At 51.3% G+C, this 9646-nt stretch overlaps 1 protein-coding gene across 2 annotated transcripts in view; it reads right to left on the bottom strand.

Annotated features, from left to right (window-relative positions):
* The window catches only part of MPP2 (membrane protein, palmitoylated 2 (MAGUK p55 subfamily member 2)), a 27176-nt gene extending 20804 nt beyond the window's left edge, over positions 1–6372 (bottom strand). The window contains exon 1 of one of the 2 annotated variants that reach the window (XM_014547271.1): positions 6354–6372. The gene's annotated coding sequence lies outside the window, so the exon portion shown is untranslated. Of the gene's footprint in view, positions 1–399; positions 419–6353 lie in introns of those variants that run through there. The other variant, XM_014547272.1, reaches the window with a different exon arrangement.
* Positions 6373–9646: the final 3274 nt, after the last annotated feature.

The raw sequence follows: 9646 nt of genomic DNA, 5'->3' as shown, positions 1-9646 counted from the left end.
GAGGGGGAAGGAGGGGGCGCGGGGCAGCCCCGGGGAAAGCGGTCTTTCGAGCAGCTAGTGGGCAGGCCGGGAGGTGGCGGTAGGAGAGACGTCGCACAGCCCGGGACCCCCTGCATCCTGCCCACTCCGGGGAGCACGAGCTGGATCTGCACCACCAGGGTCCCCGTCGCCCGAGATCCCTTAAAAGGGCGATGATGAGTGAACGACCACTCCGCCCCTTTCCCGCAGTTTAGATCCGCGTTCCAGTTCCGAGCGCGCCTCGCTTTTCCTCGTGATCCTCCTTTCCAATCGGGAAAGGGAACAGGGGGAGTTTAGGGAGGCCGCCAAAGAGCAGGAGACCCCCCCCCCTCCGGGGCCTCGGGCTCAGGGGCAGTTTTTAAAGACTCGAATGATAGATACCTGGATCCCCGACTCTCTGGAACAATTTGCAAAAAAGAAGGGGGGGCGTCTTCGTGAAGGGATTCAGGACCCTATTTTAAGCCTGGACCAGAGACCTGGTCCATACCCCTGTCTAAGGAATACAGAAATTAGTAACTCGCTACCCTTCGTCAGAGGCCCATCTCAAGAAGTAAATAAAGGGTTAAACCTACTTGCCCGCCTTCGCCAGCCTCTGGCTCCACCCCAGACCTCCTAGTGAAAGACACTGTAAGGCCTACGAATGCTAGACGCTCCCATTGACCACCCTTTGCTCAGTGCATGGAGCCTTTGGGACCAGCCACGGCACTAGCCTGGCCTGGGTGTCTCCCCATCCCCTCCACTTGCCCTCTGGAATATGCAGGAGTTATCCCTCTTACGTGCTTACTGTGCTGCTAAGGAACTTACCCTGAAAACTTGCTTAGAAATCTCAGAAATGGGTTTGACTTGGGAGTTCATCCCAGAAGCAGAAGACTGACTGGTCCCTGGGTCCCTGGAAACTCGGCTTGCCCCTGAGCTCCGAGGGCACAGGTGTATAGGTGTATAGGCAAAAGCCGTAGCACCAGGCCACACTCTACCCAAAGCCCTCTCTGCCTTTACTGAGGGAAGAGAAAAGAGCCAGTGATTGCAGGCTTCTGTCTCAAACCAAAGAGGCTCCCTGGAGACACTGCTTCCAACTCTCTCCCCTGTCTTCAAGCCAGAAGATCCTCCTAATTCAACTCAAAAAGAAGTTCCCTTCCCGCTACGAAGGCTACCCTCCACTCTCACCTGACAATCTCTGGGCAAGGAATCGCTCTGCCATTTGCATTTGGTTGGGAAGTGGAAGGATCCCGAATCCCTCCAAAACATTAATTACTTCTCAATCAAGTAACTATTACTACACAGCAACCCCCAGCTTCAATTCCATTCAGGGTCCCTAAGTCCAAGTGAGAGCCCAGATTCTGGCCCACTAGGAAGGTGGAGCCCAACTCATTATTCTTACTAGCGCTTCCCCCATTAGCCAGTCAACAGTATCTCTCTGTTAAGGACTTTGTAAAAGGCTGGCCCCTCCCATCTGTTCAGGACCTTATAAGTTGTTTGATTCTCACTGAACCAAAGCTGTATTGAGTAATGTTGCACTTTTGGAGCCCTGTGAGGTTGGGGGGGGGGGGGGACATTTCTGGATGCAGATGCTCCTATTCTGTTCCAGACAACGTGCCAGCTTCAGTGATACTGAGTCAGATAGCAGCTTCAGTGCCAGTTTCAGTGACTCCTGATTTCTTGGAGCTCACAGCCTGGGTAGAGCTCACAGCCTGGGTAGAGCTCACCACCACCACGGGAGGAGGGTGTCAGACACCCAACACTTTCTGGTGGTATCACTGAGTGATATAACAGAGGTGCAATAAATGTTCTAAGCTGGGCCCAAAGGAATGAGGGTGCTACTGGTGGGGAATAGAGTATCAGGGAAGTGAAGCCGGTTTGAGGGGTCCACAATGCATGGCAGTTAGGGGCTGCCACTCCGGTGGGGGTGGGGTGGGGATAAGGAAGTGGAGGGATGAGTCCTCCCCCTCTGGGGTCTGTAATTAGCTCTGCCTTCCTCCCTGCCTCGTCCCAGAGGTTACAAGGATGAAGGCAGTGTCTCTGCTTCCCCAGAGCTTTGGGAGTCAGGGCACAGAGAGGAATAAAACTCAGGGTGGGTATTCTGAATTTCAGTAGATCCGGAGCTGTACTGAGTAATGTTGCACTTTTGGTAACGGCCAGCAGGGGCCGCCAACAGCTATCCTGAGTCTATCTTTTCTACACCCACCCCCTCGGACTCCTCTCCCCGACCCCTGCAGTCTTGTTCTGGTAACCTTTTATATTGGCTGCACTTCTCAGTAAAAAATTAAAAATTTTTTTTGAAGTTTGAAACCCTCAATGCATATATGTTTTTACGTTTATGTCCTATATAATAAAAGGCTTACATGCAAATCAACCCAACGGTGGAACAACTGGTTGCTATGACACGCACTGACCACCAGGGGAAGATGCTCAATGCAGGAGCTCTCCCCTGGTGATCAGTGCGCTCCCACAGGGAGCACCGCTCAGCCAGAAGCCCTGCACACGGCTGGCGAGCTCAGCGGAGGTGGCGGGAGCCTATCCCGCCTCCATGGCAGCGCTAAGGATGTCTGACTGCCAGCTTAGACAGGAAGCGGGCCTAAGCCATCAGTTGGACATCCCCCGAAGGCTCCCAGACTGCGATAGAGGGTGCAGGCTGGGCTGTAGGACCCCCACCCCCCACCCCCAGAGTGCACTAATTTCGTGCACTGGGCCTCTAGTATTATATCTGTGCTGTTGAACTAATATGTGTATTTTAAAAATTCACACACCAAAAAAGAATTTTAAATTGATTATTTAAAACTATAAATAGAAGTTCCAATATTTTCTTACTACACTCCAAAGGATTTTCTAGGTGCATCTCACTTTGGAAACCACTTTTCTAAAGGAAAAGATGCACCTCCCCCCCTTAATCCCAGCCTCAACAGGTAGCTCTGCCTCCCCTCAAGGACCAAATCAAACCTTCCCTGGAGAATCAAGTGTCCTGGCCTCTTGCTCTTTTCACAACCTCCTGACAGCCTGAAACCCCTCCACCCCCTCTACCACCACCACCACCACCACCACCACCACCACCACCATCACCACCACCATCATCACCACCAGCCAGTCACACACCAGCCTGCCTTGTACCACATCAGACTGCTGATCTAGAGGATAAAGACGGAAAAACTCTCCCAAAAGCAGCCTCCTTGCCCTCTCCCGCCATCCCAAGAGCAGCTGGCAGGGATACCCTACTACAAGAGCCTCTGGCTCTCAGACACCACCTTCCTCCTCCAGCGCAGAAAACTTGGTCATTTGTCCTTGGTTTTCTCATCCGTAAAATGGGGGGTTGGGGCATTGGGACTCAGTTACTAAATTCCCTTCCAACTCCATCAAGGTAACAACTTCCCGCTCTGCTCATATAGGAGATAAAAAGCTCTCCTTCCCAACAGGAATTTACAAGAGGTGGCCTCTTGGTAGGTATTTCTTAAAATATTGATTATCCCACTCAATAAATACCCATTCCCACTACTGTGAGGTTGAGGACAGTGGCTGTATCTCACTACCACTGTCACTCCAGCACCCGGCACAGTGCCTGCCATGGAGTGGTGCTCAGTTAACACGTGGTGCAGACTCTGGGGGCGGGGCCACATGACAGTAGTTTGGGAAGCTCCCAGTGATGCTGATGGACAGCCAGGACTGGGAAAAGGTGCGTGGGAGGGATCACCAGCAGGAGATGTGGCCCATGGCCCTCGGGTATTAGACTGGGGCAGGTGTGCTGCACAGGTGAGGACTGCTGAGAGGACCCCTGAGGGAGCTGTGGACGTGGAAGGCACTCAGGGCAGCAGGTAGAGCTGAGGGAACCCAGAGCAGAGGGAGATGAATGTGCCCCTCAGAACAAGGGAAAAGAAGAGGCCTCCAAGAATGGTGGCCCCGCCTGGCCGGTGTGGCTCAGTGGTTGAGTGTCCACCTGTGAACTAGGAGGTCACGGTTCGATTCCCAGTCAGGGTTGTGGGCTCGATCCCCAGTAGGGGGTGTACATGTGCAAGAGGTAGCCAATCAATGATTCTCTCTCAACATTGATGTTTCTATCTCTCTCTCCCTCTCCCTTCCTCTCTGAAATCAATAAATACGTGTTTTTTTTTTAAAAAAAAAATAAGAACGCAAAAAATATCATCTTCAGTTGAGGATGGGGAAAGAAATGATGGTCCGGAAATTATTGGCATTTTGTTGTTCAGAGACAGTGAGGGTCAGCTAACTGGTTCTCGCTCTGGTCCGGCTGAGGAGCGGCCTCGCTCCGTAAGAGTGCAGGGAACAGATGGAGTAGCCCCTGTGGGAAAGAGTCTGGCAGGTCCTCAGAAGGTTAAACAGAGAGCTATCATATGACCCAAGAAATCCCACTCCCAGAGAAATGAAAACCTATGTCCACACAAAAACGAGTACACAAATGATCACAGCAGTATTCATAATAGCCAAAAAGTGGAAACAATGCAAACATCTAACAACTAAAGAATGAATAAATAAAATGTGGTAGATCCAGACACTGGAATATTCAGCTATAAAGGAATGTGTGGAGTAAAGAACTTAACCTTGTCCAGAGAGATGTCCCTTGTCTTCTGAGGATCGCTAAGCCTGTGGAATGTCATACCTACCAGGAGTGTTTCTGTTTGCTAGGGGACCTTGGGTCACCCCAGGTAGTCTAACAGTGTGATGTGGAGTGGGGGGGTCACATGGTATCACCTCAACCTCTGGAGGGGCTGGATGGAGACAGATCAGCCATACGGGCAGTCAACCATGCCCACGTGAGGAGCCCATAAACACTCTGAACACCAGTGTTCAGGTGGGCTTCCCTGGGTGGCAATACCCGTGCATATTGTTACATATCGTTGCTGGGAAAGCAGTGCTATCCATAATCCATGGCAGAGGACAACTGGAAGCTTCATGTTAGAAACTTTCCCAGATTCTGTCACCTGTGCCTGTCCCTCTGGCTGACTTTAAGCCGTACCGTTTAGCTGTAACAAACAATAATCATGAGCATAACAGCTTGCAGTGTGTTCTGTGAGTCCTTCTAGCATATTGTCAACTCAAATGGTAATCTTAGGAACCCCCAAACTTGCAATTGATGTCAAAATTGAGGGTGGTCTCACCCTAACCGGTTTGGCTTAGTGGATAGAGCATCGCCTGCAGACTGAAGGGTCCCAGGTTCGATTCTGGTCAAGGGCATGTACTTTGGTTGCAGTCACATCCCCAGAAGGGGGTGTGCAGGAGGCAGCTGATCAATGTTTCTCTCTCATCGATGTTTCTAACTCTCTATCCCTCTCCTTTCCTTTCTGTAAAAAACCAATAAAATATATATATTTTTTAAATGGAGGGTGGCCTTAACACCGTCTTCAGGGTAATCCACGGTGGACGTCTTCAGAGCAGCCTAACTACAGCCGGTGTGCCCTGCACTGTCCCCTGAGGACGCCGGAGCGGGCTGTGTAGCTTTCTCCCTGAGTCTCATAACCATGTCCACCAATGACAACGCTCATTCACCAGGTGCCCGCCTGAACAGACTCAAGAACCCGGAGAAAGAGCACAGAAGGAGGTATCACCGCGTAGAGGTTAATGTGGAGCTGGGAAAGCTAAGAAGGATGACCAGATGCTGAAAAGGAGAAATGTGAGCTCCTTTCCTGACGATGCTACCTCTCCCCTGCAGACAAACCACAACACGCGGGGCACTGGAAATTGGTCTGCCGAGGACACTGTCAAAGGCATCAATAGCAACCATTTGGAAAGCCAGCTCCGAACTACTCAAACCACCAGGAAACTGCTTTCTAGGGGAAAACAGCCACCCACAGACAGCATAACCTGGACTGGCTTGACTACAAAAGTCGTGTCCTTCATGGACAGAATTGGTTGCAGTCCCACCCAGTATGAATCTGCTTGGGCCCTCACTAACATTGCTTCTGGGGCAAGAGAACAGACCAAAGCTGTAGTAGATGGAGGTGCTATCCCAGCATTCCTTTCTCTCTTGGCATCTCCCCACGCTCACATCAGTGAGCAAGCCACAAGTGCATGGGCTCTAGGAAGCATTGCGGGTGATGGTTCCATTGTCCGAGACTTGGTTATCAAATATGGTGCAGTAGACAAGAGGCCCAGGAGCCCTTGGGCCAGAGAGGCTTCACAGAAGGGGAATTGCCAGAACCGTGGGATTTTGCCGGGCAGAGGAGCAGAAGCAGCCCATCCGACACAGAAGCGGCAGCACGAGCAAAGGCTGGGGGTTGTGAAAGTGCAGGGCTACTCAGGAGACCACTGAGTGAAACAGGTGGAGGCTCGGACAGGTCCAATGAGGGAGGAACAACAGCAGGAGATGCAGCTAAAGAGAATGGGGGGGAACAAACCTGGAGAACCGGGGTGTGACAAACTGTGTCTGTCCTCACGAAGGAACGCTACAACTCAGCAACGAAAGGGCACAAGTGGCTGATACGCCTAAGAACACAGAGAAATGTCAGAAGCATTGTGCTGAGCGAAAGAAGTCAGGCAGAAAAAGAACACACTGTTTGATGCTATTTATATGAAGTTCTAAAGGAATCCACAGAGATCAGAGCAGCAGTAGCCTGGGGCCAGCTGAACTGGAAAAGGGCAGGAGGGAACTTGTGGGGCGAGCTGTTCCGTACCTTGACTGTGGGGTGGGTACTTATTTGTCAAACTTATCCAACTGTATACTTAAAATTGGCAGCTTTCATTGTGTGTAAATTATACTTCTATGAAGTTGACTTAAGAGGTTTCGGGGGTGGTTTTCCGTGGCTGAGGACAAACTGTTAAGGACTTTAAATGTCAAGCTCCGAAGTTTGGGTTCTCACGGCCAACGCTGCAAGAGGAGCACATTATTTGAACCCTTCCGGGAATGCAGACATCAGCCTTGGACTCGTGCCTAACTGGAATAAATTTCAGCCTGTTTGTTGGGATTTGGGGTACACTGGCCCCTAGATCTCTCCTTCCACCTTATACTGTGGAATTTTATCATAGGAATCTCATTTCCTTTTCTGGAGATTCTTGGCTCCATGGAAATGCAGTAATGGTCTCACTTGGCTACGGAGCCATCCCATTAACTTCATTGGCATTGAAGTTGAGTTTCTCACTCCTTTCCCTAAAGATGGGGGGAAAGAGTGCACCCAGTAGTGGAGAAGCTCACACATGTTAATCACCTAGGAGGTGCCAGGAGCTGCCCAAGGGCTTCAGCTACATCATCGACTCAGTCCTCACAACAGCGCGTGCTACAGGCGCAATCGGCTCCATTTCACAGATGAGGACACAGAGGTTCAGGGATACAATGTCCCTTAGTCAAGGTCACACAGTCAGAAAATGGTGAAGTCAGGATTCCTTCCCAGAAGACCCTACTCTTCCTACTGTGCCCCTTCTGCAGGTGGGATGGGCAAGAAAAAGTAGCAGTCCCCATTTCATAACCTTGTCCCAGAAAAGCAGCAAGACCCCCCCACCCTTTAGAAGGCTCTGCAGGTCAACCATCAGGGGCTCTGAAAGGGTGAGGCAGGCCAAGAAAATCTTCACCCCCTCCCCATACTAGCGGGCCTAGAGGCCAGAAATAAGGGTGCTGAGGCCTCACAGCAGCTCAACGGGGAAAGGAGGCACCCTGGATCCAGCTGGATGGGAAGGTCTGGTCTCTCAGCATAGCCGCCCTCCCAATGCTGAGAGAAGGCCCCTGGGAAAAGCACAGCCCCCTCTTAACCTCAGTGTTGGTTCCTCCTTAGTATCCGTAGACTTGAAGCCAAAAGTTCCCCTACTCCCCAGTGCCTCCACCTCTGCCACCCACGCCTCTGGGCCCCTGGCAGGGACTGTGCAGGTCAGGACAGCTAGCAGTCCATGTGCTTCCACCCCCACCCTCTCCCTGTTCCCAACTCCCAGGTTATAACATAGGGGCAGGATAAGGAGGTCAAGCTGGGGGTGGGACCTTACAGGGAAAGGGACATAGACCTGAAGGAACATAAAGGGCCTCGGAGGTCCTGGCCAGAGACCCTTTGCTGTGCTGCTCTGCACCTGCTCAGCACCATGGTAATGTCCGGTGGGCCCTGTCAGCTGTCTTCTCCATGATTGTGGGGATGGACACTGGCACCAAATGCCCCTCCCCGGGGCATTAAAAGCATGAAGGACTGAGGCCAGGACAGCCCCCTCTGCCAGTCCCATGGCCAAGACAGCTGCCAGGTTTTCTGTCCCTGCATTGGGTGGTGGGGATGAGGGGATTTTCTGGTCAAGAGAGAATTGTCCCGGGGGCTCCAGGGAGAGGGTGGGGAGGTTGTATCATGTTTATGGGCATCATAATATGTGAGTTGCTGTGTGTGCCCGCACAAAATTTTCTGTGCTTGGCTGGGGGTGTGCATGTAGGTATATGTAACTGTGTTAGTTAATTATTCATTTAACGTGTATGATTTAGCACTGCTAAGTGTCAGGCACTGTTCTAGGTTCTTGTGATACATCAGTGAATAAAACAGGCAAAGAGCCCAGCTATAATGGTGCTTACATGGGTCGAGGTTAGGGGGCACTTAGGAGGGACAAAGAGAATTTAAAGCACAGAATATAATAAGTTAGAAGGTGAACAGAGCGGGGTAGGGGAGAGTAGAGCAAGATGAATGGGTAGGTTGCAATTTTTAAAATAGGGGTTCAGGCCCACCCGGCTGAAGTGGCTCAGTGGTTGAGCATCGACCCAGGAATCAAGAGGTCGCTGATTCCCAGTCAGGGCACATGCCAGGGTTGCAGGCTCCATCCCCAGTAGGGGGTGAGCAGAAGGCAGCCCATGGATGATGTTGCTCTCTCATCAATGTTTCTCTCTATATATCCCTCTCCCTTCCTTGCTCTAAGTAAAAAAAAATAAAAAATAAACTTATGTTCCTCTCTCATCAATGTTTCTCTCTATATATCCCTCTCCCTTTCTCACTCTCTCTAAGTAAAAAATAAATAAAAAATAAACTTAAAAAAAAAATAAAGGTATCAGCCCTAACCAGTTTGGCTCAGTGGATGGAGTGTAGGCCTGCAGACTGAAGGGTCCCAGGATCGATTCGGGTCAAGGGCATGTACCTTGGTTGCCGGCACATCCCCAGGAGGGAGTGTGCAGGAGGCAGCTGATCAATGTTTCTCTCTCATCAATGTTTCTAATTTCTCTACCCCTCTCTCTTCCTCTCTGTAAAAAAATCAATAAAATATATTTTTAAAAAAATAAGGGTGTCAGAGTAGGACCCACTGGAAGCTGAATTTTGAGCTGATGCCCGAAGGAGGCAAGGCAGTTGGCCATGAGGAAATCTGGAGAGTTTAAAGGAACTGGCATTTTAAAGGAACTGCCAGGAGGCAGGAGAGGCTGAAGTAGGGTGAGCAAGGAGCTAAGGGAGAGGTCAGTGAGGTTAGGACGCTGACCAACGGCTCTGTGCCACCCTCCTGAGTGTGTGTGTGTGTGTGTGTGTGTGAGTGTGTGTGTGTCCATCTCAGGGCGTGCCTCACAGTCCATCCTCCCGGCCCCGGTAACGCTGGTACTTTGTGCGCGTCACTGTGCAAGTCTAGGGGCACCATTGGGCCTGGGCACCTGGATGTCCCTAAGGGCGCTCGTGAACATGTGTACCCTCCCCCCACCGCCCCCCTTACCCCTGGCAGACCCGTCCCTGGACCTGAGCGCCCAGCTCACCTCCCC

This window comes from Myotis brandtii, unplaced genomic scaffold (genome assembly GCF_000412655.1).
Source record: "Myotis brandtii unplaced genomic scaffold, ASM41265v1 scaffold469, whole genome shotgun sequence".
Classification (NCBI taxonomy): domain Eukaryota; kingdom Metazoa; phylum Chordata; class Mammalia; order Chiroptera; family Vespertilionidae; genus Myotis; species Myotis brandtii.
This window is presented reverse-complemented; position numbering and strand designations above follow the sequence as displayed.